This window comes from Engystomops pustulosus, chromosome 3 (assembly GCF_040894005.1).
Source record: "Engystomops pustulosus chromosome 3, aEngPut4.maternal, whole genome shotgun sequence".
In the NCBI taxonomy this organism is placed as follows: domain Eukaryota; kingdom Metazoa; phylum Chordata; class Amphibia; order Anura; family Leptodactylidae; genus Engystomops; species Engystomops pustulosus.
The window spans coordinates 97,015,193-97,025,606 of record NC_092413.1 but is presented as its reverse complement, the minus strand read 5'-3'; positions in this window follow the sequence as shown (position 1 = coordinate 97,025,606).

Sequence of the window (10,414 nt, the reverse complement as noted above, 5' to 3'; positions counted from 1 at the left end):
TCCATGTTAATCAATGAAGACTCCTACTTAAATCTGCTAAACACACTGTAATGAAAATAGTAAGCAGTAGCCGCAAGTGACATCTGTCGCCATGACGACTCTTCTGTCAGGATCATTCCAGTGGCTTTAAGATACTAGCACTATCCTAATGAAGAGAGAATGTCAGGTTGGCTTCATCTGAAGCTAATTGCCACAAAACAGAGGCTTTACAGTATAATTAATCCAAAAATATGAACTCTATTTGACCTGTGAAAAAAAAGTAATTCCGGTATTAAAATTCAGTGTATAATAGATTTGCACACAAAAAATGCTGAAAACCCTTTAAAAAAGAAAAGTTTATATTAATCTATAAACAATAGAAAGTCAATCCCAATATAATTATTTTTACCACTAAAGATATCCAACACTATCGGGCAAATTTATCATTTTGTTTTTTTGCTAAATTTTGCAAAAGAAACTATTGCAACATGTCATAAATCCAAAAGCCATAGTTAACTAATGACAAAAAACTACTAGTGGTGCCTCACACATATCTACTAACCACTTTACCCTAATGCACATTTTGTGTACTCGTGTCCTATGACTTTTTGCTATAGCTTTGACCAACTTAGAGGGTCCTAACATGATATAGACTCTTCCCTCTATTCAAGTTATCCCACTTGCATAATACAGTGCATTATTCTCTGTTTCATCTGTTTCACAAAATCATTCTCTGATTGTTTTTCTTATTGTTGGTCATTGCTGATCATCATTGTTATGTTCTCCATATTGTGGGTTAAAATTCCCATTTGTCATCTTTTTGCAATACAGTTGCATTCATTTGTGATTTTATGAAAAGTACCAAAAACAAAGTCAATTTAAATAGACACAAATACAGTCTACCGTATATACTCGTGTATAAGCCGAGTTTTTCAGCACAAAAAATGTGCTGAAAAACGTCCCCTCGGCTTATACACGAGTGTATTACCCAAAAAAATTACCCACTTAAAAAAATAAAATTAAATACTCACCCTCCGATGTCAGCGCGGCTCCCCGATGTCGGCGCGACTTACCGATGTCCCCGATGTCAGCGCGTCCCGACTTCTTTCTTCTCCGCGGCTCCTCTTCTTTCTTCTTTCTTCTATCATCGACGCGGCCATGTTTTCTTCATGGCCGCGCATACTATGACGTCAGCAGCGGCCGCGTCATAGTATGCGCCTGCTAGAAGAAAGCATGGGCGCGAGAAGAGTGAAGAGGAGCCGCGGAGAAGAAAGAAGACGGGAAGCGCTGACATCGGGGACATCGGTAAGTCGCGCCGACATCGGGGAGCCGCGCTGACATCGGAGGGTGAGTATTTAAGTTTATTTTTTTAAGGGTCGTGGGGGCAGGCTGTATACTACTAGGGGCAGGCTGTATACTACTAGGGACAGGCTGTATACTACTAGGGACAGGCTGTATACCACTGGGGGCTGCTGTATACCACTGGGGGCTGCTGTATACCACTGGGGGCTGCTGTATACTACTGGGGGCTGCTGTATACTACTGGGGGGCTGCTGTATACTACTGGGGGGCTGCTGTATACTACTAGGGGCTGCTGTATACTACTAGGGGCTTGCTGTATACTACTAGGGGCTGCTGTATACTACTAGGGGCTTGCTGTATACTACTAGGGGCTTGCTGTATACTACAGGGGGGCTGCTGTATACTACTGGGGGCTGCTGTATACTACTGGGGGCTGCTGTATACTACTAGGGGCTGCTGTATTCTTCTGGGGGCTGGCAGGCTGTATACTACTGGGGGGGTTTGACCAATGCATTTCCCACCCTCGGCTTATACTCGAGTCAGTAGTTTTTCCCAGTTTTTGGTGGTAAAATTAGGGGTCTCGGCTTATACTCGGGTCGGCTTATACTCGAGTATATACGGTAATTAAAATACAAATACATTTAATTGTTTTCAACTCTAATTAGTGATCAATAATACATATTTTCTGCATGTGATCCCCAAAATGATCAGATTCAGTTATTAGAGTATCGCTGTAACAAAGTATCTATACAGTTTATACCCATGTCCCAAATCTCCACAGAACGTCACATACCCATACTGTAATAAACCAGCTGTTGGTAAATGCATAGCTATAGAAGGTACGTCATAACAGCTGTTACTGGAGCAAGGATGCTGAGGTGGCCCAAATGCTACTATGGCATATTATATATGGCACAAACACAATTTAAGAATATATCATAACAAGAGATGAGCGAGCACTAAAATGCTCGGGTACTCGTTATTCGAGACAAACTTTTCCCGATGCTCGAGTGCTCGTCTCGAATAACGAGCCCCATTGAAGTCAATGGGAGACTCGAGCATTTTTCAAGGGGACCAAGGCTCTGCACAGGGAAGCTTGGCCAAACACCTGGAAACTTCAGAAAAGGAAACACCACGGAAATGGACAGGAAACAGCAGGGGCAGCATGCATGGATGCCTCTGAGGCTGCTTAAACGCACTATTATGCCAAAATTATGGGCAACAGCATGGCCATGACAGAGTGACAGAATGAAGCTAGATAGCATCTAAAACATCCAATAATTGACCCTGACACTATAGGGGACGGCATGCAGAGGCAGCGGCAGCAGTGGCAGGCTAGAGAGTGGCATGGCGACATACCCTAAATGGACTCAGGCTTCAAACCAATGGGTGGCAGAGAGGAACCAAAGGAGGTGAGCAAGAAGCGCTGAAATTATTTCCTCTGTGAACAAAAGGTTGACGGTATATTTAGTCGATAACACAGCATGGTGGCGACATAGTGACCAAGTTCCATAACGTATCTGGTGAAACACCCGAAAAATGAGCCTGACACAGCTCGTTTGATAAGGGGACGACATTTGGAGGCAGCCATGGAGAGGACTTCCATGATTAAGAGCGACAGTATGGGGAATGTAAACAGATGCGCAAGAAGCGCTGAAATAATATCGGTAAATGGTAAAAGTTTGGCAGTATATTTTGTGGATTACACAGCAGGGTGGCGACAAAGTTAACAAGTTTGATGTGGAATGCCCTGTAATAGCTCTTGGGCGGTGTGCCTTTTATCGCCTAGGCTCAGCAGTTTGAGCACCGCCTGCTGTCGCTTAGCGACGGCACTGCTGCTGTGCCTAGAGCTAGCGACTGATGGCGCCATGCCCACGGATGGTAATTCGGAGGAGGTGGAGGAGGGGTGGGAGGAGGAGGAGGTATAGTAGGCCTTTGAGACCTGGACCGAGGTAGGCCCCGCAATCCTCGGCTTCGGCAGTATATGACCAGCCCCAGAGTCAGACTCGGTCCCAGCCTCCACCAAGTTAAGTGTAGTAGCGTTCTTATAAGTTTGGGATATGGCGGGTGAGGGGAAGGTAAACAGATGCGCAAGAAGCGCTGAAATAATATCGGTTAATCATAAAAGTTTGCCAGTATATTTTGTGGATAACACAGCAGGGTGGCGACAAAGTTAACAACTTTGATGTGGAATCCATAAAAACAACCCAAATTTCTGCCTGACACACCTGGTTTGATAAGGGGACGATTTATGGAGGCAGCTATATGGACGACTTTTGGAGGTAGCAATGGAGACAACATGTGGAGGCTGCTATGGAGACAATTTAATTTGGATAGTGCCTGTATGTGGCAGTCCAAAAAAGTTTTCAAACCAGAGGAGCAGGTAGGTTGCCCTCCAGAAAAATGAAATAGATTGAGTGCCTGTATGTGGCAGTCCAAAAAAGTTTTCAAACCAGAGGAGCAGGTAGGTGGCCCTCCAGAAAAATGAAATAGATTGAGTGCCTGTATGTGGCAGTCCAAAAAAGTTTTCAAACCAGAGGAGCAGGTAGGTGGCCCTCCAGAAAAATTGAATAGATTGAGTGCCTGTATGTGGCAGTCCCAAAAATTGTTTAAAACAGAGGACCGGGTAGGTGGCCCTCCAGAAAAATTAAATGCATAGAGTACTATAGCTAGAGCCAGTGGGCCCTGTCAAAAAATAGCCAGTTTCCTCTGCTTTAGTGTACAAAGAGGAGGAGAAGGAGGAAAATGAGGAGGAGGAGTGCATAAATTATTCAGGTTGAGCTTCCTTCACCTGGTGGAGATTGGAAATTATGAGAAATCCAGGCTTTATTCATCTTAATAAGCGTCAGCCTGTCAGCGCTGTCAGTCGACAGGCGTGTACGCTTATTGGTGATGATGCCACCAGCTGCACTGAAAACCCGCTCGGACAACATGCTAGCGGCAGGGCAGGCAAGAACCTCCAAGGCGTACAGCGCCAGTTCGTGCCACATGTCCAGCTTTGAAACCCAGTAGTTGTAGGGAGCTGTGTGATCATTTAGGACGATGGTATGGTCAGCTACGTACTCCCTCACCATCTTTCTGTAAAGATTAGCCCTACTCTGCCGAGACTGGGGACAGGTGACAGTGTCTTGCTGGGGTGACATAAAGCTGGCAAAAGCCTTGTAAAGCGTACCCTTGCCAGTGCTGGACAAGCTGCCTGCTCGCCTACTCTCCCTCGCTACTTGTCCCGCAGAACTACGCACTCTGCCGCTAGCGCTGTCAGAAGGGAAATACTGTTTCAGCTTGTGCACCAGGGCCTGCTGGTATTCATGCATTCTCACACTCCTTTCCTCTCCAGGGATGAGAGTGGAAAGATTTTGCTTGTACCGTGGGTCCAGGAGAGTGAATACCCAGTAATCGGTGCTGGAATAAATTCTTTGAACGCGAGGGTCACGGGATAGGCAGCATAGCATGAAATCTGCCATATGCGCCAGAGTCCCAACGCGCAAGAATTCACTCCCCTCACTGGCCTGACTGTCCATTTCCTCCTCCTCCAACTCCACCAACTCCTCTTCTTCTGCCCATACACGCTGAACAGTGAAGGACTGAACAATGGTCCCCTCTTGTGTCTCGCCAACATTCTCCTCCTCTTCCTCCTCATCCTCCTCCACCTCCTCCGATATGCGCTGAGAAACAGACCTGAGGGTGCTTTGGCTAGCAACAAGGGAATCTTCTTCCCCCGTCTCTTGTGACGAGCGCAAAGCTTCCGACTTCATGCTGATCAGAGAGTTTTTCAACAGGCCAAGCAGCGGGATGGTGAGGCTGATGATGGCGGCATCGCCACTGACCATCTGTGTTGACTCCTCGAAGTTACTCAGCACCTGACAGATATCAGACATCCACGTCCACTCCTCATTGTAGACTTGAGGAAGCTGACTGACCTGACTACCAGTTCTGGTGGAAGTTGACATCTGGCAGTCTACAATCGCTCTGCGCTGCTGGTAAACTCTGGATAACATGGTCAGTGTTGAATTCCACCTCGTGGGCACGTCGCACAACAGTCGGTGAGCGGGCAGTTGGAGGCGGCGCTGCGCTGCCCTGAGAGTGGCAGCATCTGTGCTGGACTTCCTGAAATGCGCACAGATGCGGCGCACCTTCGTGAGCAAATCAGACAGATTGGGGTATGAGGAAACGCTGAACTATCAGATTTAACACATGGGCCAGGCATGGCACATGTGTCAGTTTGCCGAGTTGCAGAGCCGCCACCAGGTTACGGCCGTTGTCACACACAACCATGCCTGGCTTCAGGTTCAGCAGTGCCAGCCACAGATCAGTCTGCGCCGTGATGCCCTGTAATAGTTCTTGGGCGGTGTGCTTTTTATCGCCTAGGCTCAGCAGTTTGAGCACCGCCTGCTGTCGCTTAGCGACGGCACTGCTGCTGTGCCTAGAGCTAGCGAATGATGGCGCCATGCCCACGGATGGTAGTTCGGAGGAGGAGGTGGAGGAGGGGTGGGAGGAGGAGGAGGCATAGTAGGCCTGAAAGACCTGGACTGAGGTAGGCCCCGCAATCCTCGGCGTCGGCAGTATATGACCACCCGCAGGGTCAGACTCGGTCCCAGCCTCCACCAAGTTAACCCAATGTGCCGTCAGCGATATATAGTGGCCCTGCCCGGCAGCACTCGTCCACGTGTCCGTGGTCAGGTGGACCTTGTCAGAAACGGCGTTGGTCAGGGCACGGATGATGTTGTCTGACACGTGCTGGTGCAGGGCTGGGACGGCACATCGGGAAAAGTAGTGTCGGCTGGGGACCGAATACCGAGGGGCGTCCGCCGCCATGAGGTTGCGAAAGGCCTCGGTCTCTACTAGCCTATAGGGCAGCATCTCCAGGCTAAGCAATCTGGAGATGTGGACATTGAGGGCTTGGGCGTGGGGGTGGGTTGCACTATATTTCCTTTTCCGCTCCAGCGTCTGGGGTATGGAGAGCTGAACGCTGGTGGATGCTGTGGAGGATCGTGGAGGCGACGATGGGGTTTTTGTGCCAGGGTCCTGGGCAGGAGGCTGACTATCAGCTGACACAGGGGAAGGAGCAGTGGTGTGCACGGCCGGAGGTGAACGGGCTTGGTGCCACTGAGTGGGGTGTTTAGCATTCATATGCCTGCGCATACTGGTGGTAGTTAAGCTAGTAGTGGTGGAACCCCTGCTGATCCTGATTTGGCAAAGGTTGCACACCACAGTCCGTCGGTCATCCGGTGTTTCCTTAAAGAACCTCCAGACTTCTGAAAATCTAGCCATCGCCACGGGAGCCCTCGCCACGGGAGCTTCACTACGTGACACATTTGGCGCTGATGCACCTGCTCTGGCCCTGCCTCTCCGTCTGGCCCCACCACTGCCTCTTCCAACCTGTTCTGGTCGAGGACTCTCCTCCGTCTCAGAAGCACTGTGTTCACCCGGCCTATCAACCCAGCTTGGGTCTGTCACCTCATCATCCTCCGATCCCTCAGTCTGCTCCCCCCTCGGACTTCCTGCCCTGACAACAACTTCACCACTGTCTGACAACCGTGTCTCCTCATCGTCCGACACCTCTTTACACACTTCTTCCACTACGTCAAGAAGGTCATCATCACCCACAGACTGCGACTGGTGGAAAACCTGGGCATCGGAAAATTGCTTAGCAGCAACCGGACAAGTGGTTTGTGACTGTGGGAAGGGTCCAGAAAACAGTTCCTCAGAGTATGCCGGTTCAAATGCCAAATTTTCCTGGGAGGGGGCAGACTGGGGGGGAGGAGGCTGAGGTGCAGGAGCTGGAGGAGTGCCGATTTCGGTGACATGGGTGGACTGCGTGGAAGACTGACTGGTGGACAAATTGCTCGAAGCATTGTCGGCAATCCACAACATCACCTGTTCGCACTGTTCTGGCCTCAACAGTGCTCTACCACCCAGTAACTTCAGACATGAACCTAGGGAGTGTAGCTCTGCGGCGTTCCCCTGCTCCCTTATCAGCAGGTGGTGTCTCACCCCGCCCAGGACCACGGCCTCTGACCCCTGCAGTAGTTGGACGCCCACGTCCCCGCCCTCGTCCTCTACCCCTAGCCCTCGGGTTAAACATTTTGAAAATGAAAGTTATAACTTTAATTTTTTTTTTACTTTTTTTTTGTGTTTTTTTTTTTGTGTTTTTTAATTTTTAAAACCAAACGATGCTATCCTATTGCTATGGCTATTTTCTAGCCAAGTATGAAAGCACACTTCTATGCCAGATGAGATGACGCTGAGTTATGAAAAAATAAACGTAAAATAAAAAGTAAATGGCAGACTGTGCCTAATTGAAATCCAACCCCTAATAAATTGTCCCACTTCGGTCTTTGCGATGGATATGTGCGTCACTAAGTGCTAAACACAACGGTCGCAAGTCTCACTGCAAATTCCTCACAATATGGTAGTAGATGCACTACAGCAAAGCCAGCCACCAGCAGATCAACCAGAAATAAAATATATAATGCTATTGTAGGCCTAAGTAAGCCATTTGGATTCTCCTATGGCTATTTTCTAGCCAAGTATGAAAGCACACTGCTATGCCAGATGAGATGACGCTGAGTTATCAAAAAATAAACGTAAAATAAAAAGAAACTGGCAGACTGTGCCTAATTGAAATCCAACCCCTAATAAATTGTCCCACTTCGGTCTTTGCGATGGATATGTGCGTCACTAAGCGCTAAACACAACGGTCGCAAGTCTCACTGCAAATTCCTCACAATATGGTAGTAGATGCACTACAGCAAGGCCAGCCACTAGAGATGAGCGAACATGCTCGTCCGAGCTTGATGCTCGGTCGAGCATTAGGGTACTCGAAACTGCTCGTTGCTCGGACGAATACTTTGCCCGCTCGAGAAAATGGCAGCTCCCGCCGTTTTGCTTTTTGGCGGCCAGAAACAGAGCCAATCACAAGCCAGGAGACTCTGCACTCCACCCAGCATGACGTGGTACCCTTACACGTCGATAGCAGTGGTTGGCTGGCCAGATCAGGTGACCCTGGGATAGACTAGCCGCTGGCCGCGCTGCTCGGATCATTCTGTCTCTGGATGCCGCTAGGGAGAGAGCTGCTGCTGGTCAGGGAAAGCGTTAGGGTGTTCTATTAGCTTACTGTTAGGCAGGAGTGATTCTCAAAGAACCCAACAGCCCTTCTTAGGGCTACAATAACGTTCTACTTTTTTTATTTTAATTTGCATCTTTTACCATTTTGTGAGGAATTAGCAGGGGGACTTGCTACCGTTGTGTTTAGCTCTTAGTGGCACACATATCCATAGCAAAGACCGAAGTGGGAAAATTCAGTAGGGGTTGGATTTCTATTAGGCAATAACTCAGTGTCATCTCATCTGGCATAGTAGTGTGCTTCCTTTGATACTTGGCTAGAAAATAGCCATAGGAGAATACAAATAGCTTCTTGAAGCCTACAGTAGCGTTCTATATATTTGATTTCTGGTTGATCTGCTGGTGGCTGTAGTTTCTGCAGTGCATGTACTTGCCAATTCTGAGCAATTTGTAGTGAGACTTGCGACCGCTGTGTTCTGCGCTTAGTGGCGCACATATCCATAGCAAAGGCTGAAGTGGGAAAATTCAGTAGGGGTTGGATTTCTATTAGGCAATAACTCAGTGTCATCTCATCTGGCATAGTAGTGTGCTTCCTTTGATACTTGGCTAGAAAATAGCCATAGGAGAATACAAATAGCTTCTTGAAGCCTACAGTAGCGTTCTATATATTTGATTTCTGGTTGATCTGCTGGTGGCTGTAGTTTCTGCAGTGCATGTACTTGCCAATTCTGAGCAATTTGTAGTGAGACTTGCGACCGCTGTGTTCTGCGCTTAGTGGCGCACATATCCATAGCAAAGGCTGAAGTGGCAAAATTCAGTAGGGGTTGGATTTCTATTAGGCAATAACTCAGTGTCATCTCATCTGGCATAGTAGTGTGCTTCCTTTGATACTTGGCTAGAAAATAGCCATAGGAGAATACAAATAGCTTCTTGAAGCCTACAGTAGCGTTCTATATATTTGATTTCTGGTTGATCTGCTGGTGGCTGTAGTTTCTGCAGTGCATGTACTTGCCAATTCTGAGCAATTTGTAGTGAGACTTGCGACCGCTGTGTTCTGCGCTTAGTGGCGCACATATCCATAGCAAAGGCTGAAGTGGGAAAATTCAGTAGGGGTTGGATTTCTATTAGGCAATAACTCAGTGTCATCTCATCTGGCATAGTAGTGTGCTTCCTTTGATACTTGGCTAGAAAATAGCCATAGGAGAATACAAATAGCTTCTTGAAGCCTACAGTAGCGTTCTATATATTTGATTTCTGGTTGATCTGCTGGTGGCTGTAGTTTCTGCAGTGCATGTACTTGCCAATTCTGAGCAATTTGTAGTGAGACTTGCGACCGCTGTGTTCTGCGCTTAGTGGCGCACATATCCATAGCAAAGGCTGAAGTGGCAAAATTCAGTAGGGGTTGGATTTCTATTAGGCAATAACTCAGTGTCATCTCATCTGGCATAGTAGTGTGCTTCCTTTGATACTTGGCTAGAAAATAGCCATAGGAGAATACAAATAGCTTCTTGAAGCCTACAGTAGCGTTCTATATATTTGATTTCTGGTTGATCTGCTGGTGGCTGTAGTTTCTGCAGTGCATGTACTTGCCAATTCTGAGCAATTTGTAGTGAGACTTGCGACCGCTGTGTTCTGCGCTTAGTGGCGCACATATCCATAGCAAAGGCTGAAGTGGCAAAATTCAGTAGGGGTTGGATTTCTATTAGGCAATAACTCAGTGTCATCTCATCTGGCATAGTAGTGTGCTTCCTTTGATACTTGGCTAGAAAATAGCCATAGGAGAATACAAATAGCTTCTTGAAGCCTACAGTAGCGTTCTATATATTTGATTTCTGGTTGATCTGCTGGTGGCTGTAGTTTCTGCAGTGCATGTACTTGCCAATTCTGAGCAATTTGTAGTGAGACTTGCGACCGCTGTGTTCTGCGCTTAGTGGCGCACATATCCATAGCAAAGGCTGAAGTGGGAAAATTCAGTAGGGGTTGGATTTCTATTAGGCAATAACTCAGTGTCATCTCATCTGGCATAGTAGTGTGCTTCCTTTGATACTTGGCTAGAAAATAGCCATAG